Source organism: Protopterus annectens, chromosome 9.part0, assembly GCF_019279795.1.
Source record: "Protopterus annectens isolate FY-2018-M chromosome 9.part0, PAN1.0, whole genome shotgun sequence".
Lineage (NCBI taxonomy): Eukaryota > Metazoa > Chordata > Ceratodontiformes > Protopteridae > Protopterus > Protopterus annectens.
In genome coordinates this window covers 1827399162-1827415680 of record NC_056743.1, presented here as the reverse complement: position 1 = coordinate 1827415680, position 16519 = coordinate 1827399162, and positions in this window count along the sequence as shown.

The window sequence follows — 16519 nt, the reverse complement described above, 5'->3', positions numbered from 1 at the left end:
CTAGTGGTAGCAGCAGGAGTTATATTTGATGATGTTTCCTGAGGGAAGGTTGAGGGAGAGAGAGGGGCAAAGTTGGAGCTGAATTTGGTGGCCAGTAGGTTTACTATATCTTGTGGCTCAGTATAGGTAGCTCCATTAACAATGAGCTCTGCACACAGTTGTGTGCCTTTGAGGTTATGGACATAGCTAAAGAATGCCTTGTGGTTGTCCTTTGCCTGGGAGGCCAACTTTATCTCAACATTTGCTTTGCTAGACTTTATGTGTCTTCTGAGTTGTTAGTTTAGTTTGATGAGAGTGCTTTTATCCTGATGGGTGTTGCACCTCCTAATATTTGCCATGATTTTTTCCTTCTGTTATACAGCCTATTAATGTTGTGATTCCATATGGGTGGCTTGTTTTTTGAGTTAGTTCAGTATTTCTTTCTAGTGGGTACAGCTGTCTCTAGGCAGTTTTTAACATGCTTGTATAAGGTTTCTGTGAACAGTTCTGCATAGACAGCAGTGTTCTCAGGGTTTATGGGGGCTTGAAATGTTGCCAGATCATCACTTAATAGTAGGAAGATAGCATTAGAGTGGTTCCTGAATACTCCAGGGTTAGCTGGGCTTCCAAGTTTTATTTTTACTTCAAAGGACACCATTTTGTGGTCTGACCTTACCAGAGAAGACATTGCACTATGGGGTATGCAGCACTCTCCCATTTTAGTGAAGACCAGATCCAGTAGAGTTACACCCCTGGTTGGTGTATTTACAATCTGTTCCAGGGAGTTTGTATTTACAAAATCCAAGAATCTCTGTGCTGTACATTTGATATACATGATTCCCAGTTAGTAGTGGGGTAATTAATGCCGCCCATGAGTATGGTATTGGGTTGGATGGTGAGTGTTTCCATTAAGTTTAAATACATGGTTTGGGTTTCCTGGTTCATAGAAGGGGCCCTATAGCTTACACAAAGTGGTATGGGATTTTACTTATGGTTATTTGAACTTGGAGAAGCTCAAGTGCATTGTCCTATTTCAGCAGCCTTGAGGTTTATTTTTGATGCAAATTGAGACACGTCTTCCTTTAATCGCTGTCTGTATAGTAGCTAAATGTGTGGAAGGCATTATAACCTTGCACTGTGAATCTGCTCTCCTCAGCTTTAAACCATGTCTCAGTGACTGAACAGATGTCAGCAGTCTCTAAGTTGAATTGAGCTTCTATGGGTTGGATTTTTTTATTTAGACTCCTAGCATTGAACAGTAACACCTTTAGATTTTCTTAGTTTTGATTTGCTATGTTGGAAGTACTTTCAGTTTGGCATTACCTAAAACAGGCACTGTGGGGGAGTGTGACAATGTGAAGTATTGCCAGCTAATTTTATGTGTTTTGATGAAATAAAGTCTGTTTTCCATGGATAAACGGACTCAGAACATTGGATTTTACATTTTTTGTATACCACTGGAGTATTCACATTTCCTGCCTTCTGGTCTGGTTTTCTTCACTTTGTGGTTTTCTGGCCTGCTGGTGGTTTGTTGTATTGCCAGCTATGTCACAAGAAGGAGGGCAGTGGATGTGTAACATAAGCCAGCATAGCTAGCTGGAATTTTGTAAAGAATTATATGTCATTTGTATATCAAACTGATTTGTACAGGTCCTTGTGTTGAAAATGTATTTGTAAACTTGTTTGAGTTAAAAAATGTACCAACAGTGGGTCCTGCTGGACAGGAAAGAAGTATATCTGTATGCCAGACTGTATGGTAACTATTGAAATGAATACATTGTAACAGAGGATACTGGAAAAAAAGATATTAATCTCATTCCAGCTAACTCTGAAAAATAGCTTGAAATTAAATTACTTGGTATAAGGCACAAATATTGTACCTCACAGGTCTCAATGCAGCTAGAGACAAAAAGTCTGCACTTGTAAGCCTTATGTATTGTCCTTGGTGTGAACTAGTTGCTATTCTGGAAGTGTAGAAGTTTGAAACTGTTTTATGACTTCCAGAAGCTGCAACAGATCTTAGCAAAGCTTTATGTGCGTGCGTTATTGACAGATATGTGCTAGGTTCTGGTTCAGTTGGTAGGAAAGGGGGTAGTATGGGAACCAGAGTCAAATGACCAGATGTATGTGATGTCATTCTGTAATCCGGGACTAAAATGATGCTTTAATGCCAGATGAGACAGAAGTTTCAGAGCAGTCTATTTTTTAACCTGATATAGAAGGATCACTCACCTACTCCATCTTGTTGAGCTTTAGTAAGCAACCAGGGAATAGTAATTTTTTAGATCAGTCAGGAAAATAAAGTGAGATTACTTAAGTACTGTTTTTCTGTAACTGTGTGAATCTTTCCATCTCGGTTTCCTGTAATATTTTTTGTTATTGAAACTCTGGTGTTTATTGTAAATAGATATTTAGTATTTTTCATGTTCTTTAATTGCTTATTGTTAAATATATTTAAATTTTTCATTGTGGCTGGCCCATTAGAAAATATTTTAACCTTTGAGAGTACTTATATTTATTTGGTGACACTGTGACCACTTATGAAAGCCTTGCTGTTTGGTCAACCTTACATTTATATTAGTATTAATTTTACTCAGTATTATTGGGCAGCTTTGTAAGAGCCTTAGAGTAGCTGGCTTTGGAGTGTCTAGTGGCAGTAACTACCTCATAGTTTGGGCAGAAGGCCATAGCTAGTAAATCTGTGCTAGCTTTTTCCAGGTGTGTGTGTGTGTGTGTGTGTGTGTCTGTGTGAAAATCAATCTCAAAGAGCACTGGTTTCACAGAGAGAGAGGTGGAGGACGTGGCTTGGACACTCGACTGAGGACTCAACTCTGCAGCTGTGCCAGTGGGGAGTCTTATTAAGGGCCTGGAAACTGAGACAGGGAAACCCAGCCCCTGGACTGAGTGTGCTCCCTGTGTGCTCTTAAAGGAAATTGTTCTTGATGCAGAGCGCTACTTCTGGAAATGCTGTATGTATCTATTTTTGTTAAAGTCAATGTCCCTTACTGGTGTCAGTGGTGAGGATTCAGGATCCTTGATTACTAGGCCAGAGGAGGTGATGTCACAGGGAGGACAATGTTTTAGCTAATATTCAAAAGCCTAGCAGGAAGAGATGCAGACCATTCCTGACAAAGCAGTGTGGTCTGTTGACCATCTCCTTCCATGCTGACAAATATTGCACCACCTTATAATGATAACAAAAATTAAGCCAATTATTAAAGTCAGTCATCTGTTGTTCTTATTGTGGCATTATCCTTGGAGAAGGAAAAATGCTGCTCTATGCTAGGCTCATACAAGTCTGAGATACATATTCCAACAGATCCATGATGTCCCCTCTTCATATAGTCTAGGGTGGTACATCTTAGATCATTTACATCCACATGGACTATGACTGTGTCATACTAGTACCTGTGGTCCAATGACCTCTGTGTATGTGCAATGTGGCAGATCCTGGTCCCCGATAAATAACTGACTGTGACATTCTTCTTACTCAGCCTAAAGAGATGGACATCAGTGTGTCTCACACTGGAGTCTGCAATGACCAGAATGTTGGACTGTGTGGTGGCTTGCCTTATGGACTTGGAAATAGAGACTCCATGAGATGTGGCTGTATGTGTTAATGTCAGTATTTTTTTGAAAGAGTGCATTCAGGGCTGCTGAAGGTATTTGTTATGTGTACGAGGGCTTTGCGGTTTAGGAAGGTTACATTTAAGTGCCTCAGCATATGTGGATCTATGTATCTGCTTTGAAATGTGTGTGATGGGTTCAGTGTGTGTACTACTGACAACCTTATTAACAGTAGGAGTGCTTTTATGTGAGAGCTTTGCCTCTAGTGGCATTATGTAAATGCATCTCTCACATACTCTATCAGTTTATTTGAGAATTAACTGGCTGTCAATAAACAAAAGGCAATTTCTACCTTTTCTCATGATGCCCATATTCAACAAGCTGATAACAGAGATAGTGGGAAAGTTTATAACCATGCCAACAGACCCTTTTTTATTGATTAGACAGTTCATAGGTTCATAGGTGTGTAGTAGGCTAATGGCCCTGGAGCCTTTATAAGGCTAGCCCATATAAGTACCCTGGCATCGCGCTGCCCGATGTTAGTTCACAGTGCCTCTATCAAGTAGAGACACTGGAGTGATCCCCAGGGTGAACTTTCTATTACCCATCCACTCATCAAGATTTCTCTTGAAGAGGGACAGTGAGGTGCTCTGCTTGATGTGTATGGGAAGTCTATTCCAGAGCATGGGCAGTCTCTGGGTGAGGAACCTATCCTTCCAGCATGTTCTGTTGATTGTGGTAATGAGGTTGAGGTCTCTTCAGTGTGTGGTGTGGAGGGATTGGGATTCCTTTAGATGTAACATTTCTAACAGAGCTGGGTCAGACATGACTTTGTAAGTCAAGCAGAGATCACCTATAAGTAGGAGATATGAGACAGAGAATAGGTGGAGTCTTTTGAGTCTGTCCGTGTAGGACATGTTTAATGCCTAGGCTCATCTTCATGAGGTACTTCTGTGGCCTCTCCAGCTGTTGCAGGTGTCTAGTGAGGTACATGCCAAATGGGGCATTATACTCAATGATTGGTCTAAGAGGGAAGAGTAGAGAGAGACAATGACCTCTTTCTTCCTGGATGCAACCCCTTGGTAATGAGATGTGCCACATAGAAGGACTTTCTGATGAACATCCTTCTATGTGGCACATTTGTCAGTTGGAGTGAGAATATAAAGTAATGTCAGGAGTATCCAATTTGCAGCTCTGGGGACAGTGCTTGTCACTGTGATCCTGTTGTGCTGCGCAACTAGGTACTGGTGAAATGTCAGCAGTGATTTTACAAGAAAAATATCAACTCATAAGGTGTCTGCTTCTATACAAGGTACTACCCAAACAATGAGGGTAACTAATTAGCAGAACCTGATGATTTATGGATAAAGTATTTAGGCAGCTATTCTGACGTTAGGTTAGACAAAAGGAAATCAGTCAGTATTTATTGAAAAGAAAGAATTAGCTCATCAAGAATGATGAAAAGAGGGACGTTGCCTGAATGGCTACTGCCTGGCTACTACTAGTGTTGGTCTCACCTCAGCTTCATGCTGCTGGGATACGATGATCCTTTGTTTCTTCTCTCACCAGAAGCAAAACAGTAGCACTAATCTCAAGATAAGAAGCAGGCCACAGGCTCTTTGGTGTTCCACAGTCTTGTCCCAGGTGATGCAGGGGTCTGTACACTTGTTGACACAGGCACTCTCTGGCCAATTATAAACAGTCAGGAATTCATGCACTCTGCCCCTTCTCTCACCAGGAGCAAAACATAAGCACGAATTCCAAGTCGGCATCTATGAAACAGTTATTAGGCTTCTCAGTGATCTTGGAGTTGGAGTAAAATGGTTTATTTTGTAACAGGAATATGCTCTAGACTGTCAAACATAATGCCAGCTTTATCAAACATAATGCCAGCTTTATTGACCTTTGGTAATTTGAGTTTTGCTTTTTAATCAAAATATGTAATCCATGATTGCAGAATTATGCATAGTGTCTGATGGATTATGGTTTAAGCAACAATGATGTGAACAAAAAAAAAAAAGGTAATGATGTCCTTAGATTACTTGTGTGCTCAGATTGTTCGAGGGACTCATAAACAGGTTTCGCTTTTGCACAAAGTGTAACAGTCAAAAATGTTAAGGCATACTGTGTCCTTACTCGTAGTGTCATAAATACCTTTTCTGCAAGCTAGACAATCTGTACAGCTCATTAAACAGTGGTATAGAAAACAACAGTTTGCTAGTCTTTTAAGTTTAGCTGCTGGTTTTGTCCCTAATGAGAGGAGATGTCTCTTCTCTAAGGATGGCCTTACAAAACAAAAAACAGGAAATTGCAGACCTGTTCACCCATACAAGCCTCATCTGCAAAGCAATGGAACATAATAACATTGACTTCATAAACAATGATATCAAAAATCTTGATAGACTTGACCACTATCAGATTGGCTTTGTAAAGTTATGATCCTGTCTATTTAATGTAGTAAATTTATGTGATAGGGTTACAAAGACTGTAGAAGGTGGCCATAACTTCCATACATTTAGACCATCAGTTACACAGAGAGGGACAAAAGATGGAGGAGCCTCAACTTATACTAGCAACAGCTATAATCCTACATTGGTTAAAAATAATGATGCCTTGGAATTTACCCAAGTGCAAATCACCATAGACAAAGTTCCATAACATATCCTAGCAAGTACTAGGTTACCCTCTATGTCCCTAGAATCCCATAGCTCATACATGCACAAGACATATTTGACCTTATCAAGGCCTATGTCATCATACAGAAGCTAAATGTTTAAAACTCAATCCATGTGAGGTAAGATGGATAGTAAACTGGCTGAGGGACAGAATACATACATTGTGAGTTTCAGGTGCTTCATTATAGCCCTGTGTGGGTTCTGCCTTTCTATCATTACCCAGGTTGGTTATAAGGCCTCACTTATAGATGGGCATTATGTCTTTGCAGCAAGCTTGGTAGATTTGGCCAACCAGAGACAATGCAGCAATTATATAATGTTCACAGACAGCCATTTAATCCTTAAGGAAACAAACACAGTATATGACAGATGCACATACGCAATTCCACTAGAGGTAAAAATCTCACATATAAACAAGGTTGTCAAGAATATACATGCACATCCACTATACATAATGTCCACCACACATACATAGACAAACATATGCTAAGGCACTGAAAAACAATCTTCCCAAACCTTACTCTCAGCAATCTCTAAAGCACTCACCAAAAGCAACACCAAACACCACACATATGTCTACACCCAGTGGAGCCCCAAGATCAAAGTCCATAAAGCAAACAAACCCATTATCCAGGATCCTTGTCATAGTGGACTCTGGTTTACAACACACAGATGGCCCACTCACCAGACTGATCAAGGGGAGGATAATGTTTAATTACTTATCAGAAGCCAGGCTTAGCCTAGTTATACACACACTCAAGTCATTACACCACAGGTACCAGTATGATTCTATCATAGTCCATGTGGGCATTAATGATCTAAGATGCACTTCCCTGGACTATATGACGAGAGACATTGTTAATCTCTCTAAATAGGTGTCTTAAGCAGGTACATGCCTGGCATTGAGCAGCATTCTACCTTCACCAAGGATGATGTCACAGTGCGAATAAAAGATGATTGACTTCAGTAATTGGATTAGTTTCTGGTGTCTTTCCTGAGGGATTCAATATTAGTCATCTTTACAGAGTATGGTCTGCACCTGCCTCCCCTAGGTCTCTAAATGTTGACTAAAACTTTATCCACCCTATAGAGCCTTTTTTTAGACAATGCTATATTGACAAACCTGCAGACATAGCAAATAAACCCAAAGAAACGTAAAGGTGTTACTGCTCGATACTAGGAGCCTAAACAATAAACTCCACACCCTACAAACTCCCCTCACTCTGAAGAGTATAGACATCTGTGCCATTACCAAGACATGGTTTGCACCTCTAGAAAGTACTCCAGCAGTGCAAAGTTTCAGTGGCTTCCACACATTTAGACCATCAGCTACACAGACAGGGACAGAAGATAGATGAGTTTTAATTTATATCAGCAACAACTATAACTCTAGATTGGTTAAAAACAATGATGTCTTGGAATTTATCCAAGTACAAGTCACCATAGACAAAGTTCCATACCATATCCTAGCAAGTCATAGGTTACTCTGTATGTCCCTAGAATCCTATAGCTCATACCTGACCTACTGGAGACGCACCACAATAAACCAAATACCTTATTCATGGGAGATTTAAACTACTCTTCTATAGAGTGAGAAACATATACTGCCTTAAACACACAAGCGCAATGATTCCTGGACTTAATTAACATAAATGGCCTTGACTAAATAGTTCTTATACCCACCAGAAGTTCAAACATACTGGACCTGCTACTCCCAAATATGAGAGAGCACTGACCAACTCCCCACCCCACCAAGTGTCACATCCTCACTGGTTTGATCAGATTACAATGCTGCCTTCTTTGTAATAAAAATCAACTTTGTAACTCCAGCAAATCCTGTAACATTTAGGAACGATTCCAAAGCAAACTAAAGCCTATTAAGCAATATTTGTCAGAATTCAATGCCCATCCCGACCCTGAAGTCACAGCTACATATGTGGAATTGTTCACATAGACCCTGTACAAACATGTAAATGATTGTATAGAGGCTGCTTTACCTACTAGAAGTAAGCCCAAAATAAACAAACCACACTGATGGGATCCTAACCATAATAGGATATACAACAAAAAGGAAAAGAGTCTTGGCTAAAAGAAGAAAAGCAACTCCCATGATGATAAGAGCTCTCTAATTAAACTAAACAGAAAACTAAGAGGACTAATTAAGTCCAACAAGGCCGATCATGAGGTCAAGATAGCCTGACAGGCTAAAGACAACCATATGGCCCTCTACAGCTATGTATAAAACCTCAAAGGCATCACACACATTAGTGTGCCAAACTGGTGGGCAGTGGTGCCACCTTCAATGAGCAGAGTGATATAGCAAATTTGCTAGCTGACAAAATCAGCTCAAATGTCACCCACTACTTCCCCTGCCTCCCTCATGAAATATCTACTAATGTAATCCCCCTTCAAACTATTAACAGGGATCAGGTCCCAGCAGTGCTCACTAAGGCCAAAAACATAGTCTCAATGGGCCCTGACAGTATCTTGGAATGCCTTGTAAATAGCTTGAAACATTACCTTTCAGAACCACTTGAGTAACTTTTCAACTCTAGCCACAAAACAGGCTTTGTACCTCAAGAATTAAGGACTGCGATGGTTATGCCACTTTGCAAGGGTGGACCATCAGCTGCTTGTAGAAAATAAAGACTATTAGTATGACTAGTCTAATATGCAAAGCCATGGAATGAATTTTCATGGAAATGGTCAGCAAAGGCATAGGAAATCTTCAGACAATGGACTCAACCCAGTTTGCCTTTGACAATGGAAGGTTATACCTACCAAGCCTGGAGGACTTCTTTGAGAAGGTCACTGAGGCAATAGATGATGGGAATATGGTGCTTACCGCCTACCTGGATTTGGCTAAGGCATTTGATACAATACTCCACTAGATAAACTCACCGTACTGGGCATAAACCCCTACATAACTCACTGGATTGCCAGCTGACTCACAGACAGAATCCCGGAAGTCAGGATTGATGAGACCACTTCCACTAAGAGATGGGCCACCAATAGGGTATCTCAGGGCTCCGTGATGGAACTTCTCCTATTTAGCATCTACTCCTTGGAGGTAAAGGTTAATGTCAAGTGTCTTTGGCTGACCAAGTTTGCAGATGACTTGCTAACTGGAAGCTAGCATATATTCACCCCATGCCACAAACATCTTACAAGAGGATCTAACACAGACAATTGACTGGTGCCAAAGTCACAGACTAAAACTCAATGTCAAAAAATGCATTATGGTGTGTTTTGGGAAAACTGCCATGCAGGCTAATTACTCCATTGATAAAATACCCTATGAGTTGATCCAGTTGCCAGGGATTTGGGAACATACGTAGACAGTAATATGTCCTTGGGCGAACATGTAGCCAAGATAGTAAGAAAATCATTCTGTGTCAACCAACTTTTTTTAAGTAAGGGCATGGCATCCAGGTCCAAGGAGTTCATTGTGCCACTTTATTTGGCCCTTAACAGACCCATCGAGTATATTTCTCCATTTGGCGTGCACATGACCATACATATGCAACAGTTGGAATGCCCACAATGTTTCCTTAGCAGGAGAATGCAGGGTATAAACACATTGTCTTGTATGAATAACCTTAAAGCCCTATCTCTATACCTGGCATACAAGACATCCTTGGATCCGGCTCTGATGGATCTTTTGCACATCTGCAAAACAAACAGCATCAAAACCACTAGATCTAAGGATTTACATTTTGCTTGTGATATAGCTAAGACATGTTGGCGAGACAGATCTGTGTCTCAAAGGATTCCCGACTCTGGAACAAGCTCCCCATCCATGTGAAGCAGTGCCCATCCCTAACCCTATTTAAGCGGAACCTTGACCAATGGATGGAAAATTGGAAATTCACCTTGGGTCTGGCCCCCATGTTTCTGATAGAGGCAGCCAGAAATGCTCAAACTGCAAAAACTGAGGGTAATGCTACTCAATGCTAGAAGTCTAACTCTCAAAATGCACTCACTCGAGGCACTCCTTAAAATGGAGAACATCGATATCTGTGCAGTGACTGAGACCTGGTTCAAGGCTCCAGAGAGCACCCCTGCACTACCAGGCTATAACTCATACCACACGTTTCGGCCATGTAACCTGGACCGAAACACCAAAGGTGGAGTTGTGTCCATATTCATTAAGGATATCCACACCTCCAGGCTAGTTGCTCAGCATAATGCATCTGAGGTTATCCAAGTGCAACTAACTCTGGACAAAACTGCAATCCAAATTGTAGCTTGCTACAGATCCCCCATCATGCCCCAGGATTCCCACTCCTCTTTTCTTGATGTACTGGAAGCCAAACACCCTAATAATGGGTGACTTCAACTACACCACCATTAACTGAGAAACCTACTCGTGTACCAACTCCTTAGCTCAATGCTTTCTGGAATTCATAAACTCCAATGCCCTGGATCAACTTATCCACACCCTCACCAGGGGCAACAATATCCTAAACCTAGTCATTACTAACATGAGTGATTGGTGTTCCACACCTGAAGTCAACTCCTCGTTGGTCCGATCCAACCATAAGCTAATCACCCTTGATATCCACATCCCGCCCTCACCCCTCATTAAGGAAATCACAGTAAAAAAATTCTCCAAAGCCAACTTCATGCTTCTTAAGACAGAAGTAGTGAACTTCATGACACCCATGCAGATGGACAATATAGTTACAACTGCTGAATCCTACACAAATGCACTCTATAAGCACTTACACGAGTGCATGGATTGTGCTATCCCAAACAGAACCAAGATGCTATCCTCCAAAAAAAGGAAGCCAATCTGGTGGTCCCCTGCCATAAGCAAACTGTACAACAGAAGGAATAAACTGTTGCAAAATAGAGTAAAATCCCATGAGTGGAAGAGCTCCCTGGTCACCCTCAGTAAGAAACTGAGATCCCTTATAAGATCCACCAAAGCTAGCTACAAAAACAAAATCACCACTAATTCCAAGGACAACCACAAAGTGTTCTATAGCTATGTCAAGAATCTCGATGGCAACACCCAGATCTGCTCTGAGTTGCAGCACAAAGGCAAGAAACTTACAGAACCAACTGATATTGCCAACATCCTGGCAGATAGGTTCAGTGCTAACTTTACCCCCCTCTCACTCCCTAAAAGGCCCATATCTATACAGGAAGAATGCAGAGTCCCTGTAATCACAACTGTGCAGGTAAAAGCTGCACTCTCTAAAGCCAAAAACACAGCATCCATGGGACCAGACAACAACCCAGGCTGCATTTTACATGAACATCAGAATGAACTGGCTCCCCACTTAAGCACCATGTTCAATAATAGCCTCACATCAGGCTTTGTGCCCACTGAATGGCACACAGCAACAGTTATCCCACTCCACAAAGGGGGAGCCACCACTGATCCCGGAAACTATTGACCTATTAGCCTGATGAGCCTGGTCTGCAAGGCCATGGAACTTATCATCATGAAACTCATAAACAAAGACATTGGTAACCTCCAAATTCTGGATCCCACCCAGTTCGGATTTGTGAAAGGCAGATCATGCCTCCTGTACCTGATCGACTTCTTTGAGGTAGTCACCAAAGCCGTAGATGAGGGTACGGTGGTTCACACAGCCTATCTTGACCTCCAAGGGCTTTCGATACCATCCCCCATTCTGGAATTATAGCTAAACTCACACAACTAGGTATAAATCACTACGTCACAAGATGCGTTGCTAACTGGCTCACTGACAGAACTCACACTGTAAAAGTTGCAGACTCCAAATCTGACCTCAAAACAGTGACAAGTGGAGTACCACCGGGTTCCGTCCTGGGACAAGTCCTGTTTGGTATCTACTTTTCGGAAGTACAGGCTAACACAGAAGGCCTCTGGCTAATGAAGTTCGCAGATGACTGCAAACTAGGAGCCATAGTCAAGTCCCCAAATGATGTGGACATCCTACAGAAGGGCCTCGCTGAGACAGATGCCTGGTGTCAGAGCCATGGCCTCAAGCTCAATGCCAAAAAGTGCAGTGTCATCCCCTTTGGTAAAAACTCTGTGCCCATGAACTACCACATAGGCAGCAATCTACTTAACACTGAATGCCTGATAAGAGACCTTGGGACCCAGGTGGACTGTAGTCTCTCTTTTGATAGTCACATCACCACAGTAGTCAGGAAGTCCTTCTACATGGCACACCTCATCATAAAAGGGTTCTCATCCAGGAAAAAAGAGGTCATTGTTACCCTCTACTCGACACTCATTACACCCATTATAGAGTACAATCCCCTTTTTGGAATGTACCTCACAAAACATCTGCAGCAGCTGGAAAGGCCACAGAAGTACCTCACAAAGAGGATTACTGGCCTCAAACAAATGCCCTACACTGACCGTCTCAAAAAACTCCAGCTTTACTCCGTAGCATATCCCGAGGTGATCTCTGTCTAACATATAAAGCTATGTCAAACCCAGAGCTGTTGGACATGCTACACCTAAAGAAATCCCAATCCTTCTGAGCTACACGCTCTAGGGACCTAAACCTTGTCACCACAATAAACAGGACATGCTGGAGTGTTAGATTCCTATCCTGGAGACTTCTCATACTCTGGAACAGGCTACCCATCTATGTCAAGCAAAGTTCTTCATTAGCACTCTTCAAGAAAAATCTTGATGAGGGGATGGGAAATAGGAAATACACCCCGGGGATCACTTCTGTGTCTCTGCTCAACAGTGGCGCAGGAAAATAACTTTCTTGGGTGGCGTAAGCCAGGGAACCTTGTCAGCTAAGCTTATGTAGGCCCATGGGCCGATAGCCTAGTACCTACCTATGAACCTATGAACTAACATATCGTTGCATAACCTCTAAAAACTTTCTAACATATTCTCAACTAATAAACACCCATGATAGATAGGGGCACAATTGGGTTTGGTTGCATGGCTAGACTTATAACGGCTCTGGTGGTCATTAGCCTAGTAGATACCTATGAATGTATGAGCCTGAAGGAGGCTACTGGCGAGACATGAATGGTTATAAGACTTAGTGTCTGCGGAATATTTTTGAAAGTATCAATCTGTAAAAAAAATGAGCTGAAGGCATGCAGAGAGGAGGAAACAGACTTAGCCCAAAAAAGCCTCTGTGGACAAAATGCACAGTCAACCCACTCATAAGTATAGGTAAGGATGATTTCTGGGGGGTTTTTTTGACAACTGCTAATATGGTTAGAAGGATCAAAAGCTGTCGACCACTATGTCTTGTCTACACCGCAAGTGGATATAATATTACTGAATTACCTTCTGTGTATGAAATAAAGGTCTGCTGCTACTCTTAAATTATTAAGTTGGGATTAAAATATATTCCTATTCTTGAATAATTCTTATACCACCTTATGTAGTATAAATAAATGATTTAATATTACACAGAAGTGACTAGATTTAAAAGTTGGAAGCCTACCAGCATCACAAAAAGATAATAAGGTTGTTTCCTGCCATAAGCTAATGAAAGATCGAATGGTATGGATACTGAGGGGATAAACAGTTAAAATATTGCTGCCTGGGACATGACAGCTATGCAAAGGTGGAATGCAGTTATGTTACTGAGGCATGACAGTAGGATCTTTTTCATGGATTAGCAATAACTGAGAAAATGATAACAGGGAATAGTTGACAAAGATGCTATAGGTGCTGTTTCTGCAACATTGGGCTTACTAGCTTCAAACTGTGGTCCACAAGGTGAAGGGGATGCCTTCAATTTACCAACAAGAAAAGATCTTTCCTGGCCACTACTTACCATGTTCATGAGCTGTGGAACCTAATCACATGAAATGCAAAAAGTTATTCACTATGAATACCAAACATATTCTTTAACTATTGTATTTCTTTGGACTTTGCCAATTGAGAAAAGTGGGACTTGCACCTTCATCAGTTTAGACATTCAAATTAAGAACAAGTAGACAAGACATGCAGCTCATATATTCTGGCTGGTGTTGTTTTAGAATTGCTTTTTTTTCTTCTTCTTCTGTTTTCTTTCCATACGTTTAACTGATGCTTGCAACGCATAATCTCTATACCAGTTATGAAAATCACAACTGTGTCCTACTACACTTAAATGCAAGTTTTCTGAAAAGTAAAGCTATTTAAGTAAACATACCATAAAAGTAGATGTTTAAATGATCACTGCTGCCTTAGCTATATGGGCTATATCTTACACAGGATATAACAGCCAGAAAGTGTTGAGAGATTAAGGGCACCTTCCATGTGCCCAAACCATTGACACCTTAGACAGAGCTGAATACAATCAGTGGTTTATGTGCCAAGCCCATCAGATGAAAGGAAAAGAAGGTGGCTACAGCCTTGAAAAAGGTCAATGCTAGGTATTGTAATTAAAAATCAAAGTCTTCACCACAGTATCAAAAATGATGTACAAATAAGCGGATGGCCGGAGGGAGGGAGTGGCTACTGCAGCAATGGTCATTTAAAATCTATTTTTATGATAAATTTACCTACACAGATGTACTATGTTCATCATTTCATCACTTCTGCAACACTCTAAGTTGTATGGTAGACAAACGATTGGGAGAATTAATCCCTTTCCAAAAAATACCGCTGAAGCCAAGGTCACGGTAGACTGCATCTTAGCCATGCCTGGAATTGACTTGTTTTCATGGCTATAACAAAAGGAGATAGCACGAGGCAGCCATTTGGAGTTAGTCTGCTTTGACTCAAGTAATGATTGATCAGTGTTTCTGAAGATTTGAATTCTTTCAATATAATGTCTGAGTTGTTGTGGACATCTAGACTGGGAGATGAATATCTTGGCTCAGAATAACCTTTAATACTATATTAGGCATATAAGCATGAATAGTTTTCAAAGAACCCCTATCTTCATGAAAAATAAGATAAGGCTGCCCAACCATGAGATCTTACAACTTAAACACACTTTTTGCAGAAGTCAGGGGAATGAACAGAACATTTTTCCATGTTATGGACCTCAAATCAGCCTGATGGGCTGGTTTAAGTTGAGTAGGGGTGAATCTTTCCATCAAAACGTTAAGATCCCAAGGAGGAGCCAACTGCTTTCCAGTCGGCTGAGTATGCAGCTCCCCTTATAAAATCATTTTTTGTGGGAATGCATTGAAAGGAGAGGATCTAAGGGCAGAGCTACTGTAACGGTTGGCAAATGAAACTTGACAGAAGAGTAGGAAAGGTTTGAGGATAACAACTCAATAAATGTTATAGAACTAGAGAATTATAGTCATAAAATGGTCATGGTTTTTGTCTTGGCACCAGCTAGAAGGTCTTTTTCATGTATCGGTATATGATATCTTAGTAGCAGGTTTCTTTGCCTCCATTAGTACCTGTTATTTGTTCTCAGAAATTGTTGCCTAAAAGGTATTAAAACTCTATCATCCAGACAGCTAGTTGAAGTTGTTTTAAGTTGTGGTATATCAAACAACCCCTGTCTTGTGTGTGTAGATCCAGTCTCTAAGGAAGCTTGCGGTAATTGCCTTTGGGAATGTCAAAAAAAAAGGATAATTACTATTGTCTTGACCAGGAGAGTGTCACCACAATGATCTTCGGAGACTCTGTCTGAATCTTCAGAATGATCTTTGATATCAATAAAAAGAATGGAAAGTCATACAATAGCATTTTTGTCCACCGAGATGAAAGTGAATCTGTTTTTCAGAACTCTTTGCAAGGAATCTTAGAGCAGAACTTTTCCAGTTGTTTGGTGTGAATGGATGTGAAAAGATCTACTTAAGGTGTTCCACTGTTGGATCAAATCTTGGAAGACACCCTAATTCATTTTCCATTTGTGAGGGTTTGTCTTGTCCTGCACAACTTGTTCTGTCACAATATTCTACTCTGATGGAATGCAAGATGCCTGTAGAGTAAGATTGCTCAGAATTGCTACACCTCCAGCTACCATGACTAGTCTGCAAAGCAGGTAAGATCTGGACACCCCTCTTTGTTTAAGTACCACTGCACTGCAGCATTATATCTATTCAATTGTAATGACCCTGGGGGTGTCATAGATGTCTGAGACAGTTGACAGCAGTTATGACCGCCATCTCTTTTATGTTTATGATTTTTGGTCTGTCCTTTTTGTTCCAAAGACTCAGCACATTTACACCCATAGACACTGCTTCCCTAGCAAAGCCTGAGGCATTTGTAGCTACAGACTATGCTGGAGATGGAAGGGAAAATGGGAGACCTGGATACAGATAAAACTGGTCTCTTCACTTTTTACAAATCACAAACATTAAACTGGAATGTCAGGATATTCTGATATTGGGACAATACAGAGTTTAGGTGCCATTGAATCTTTCTC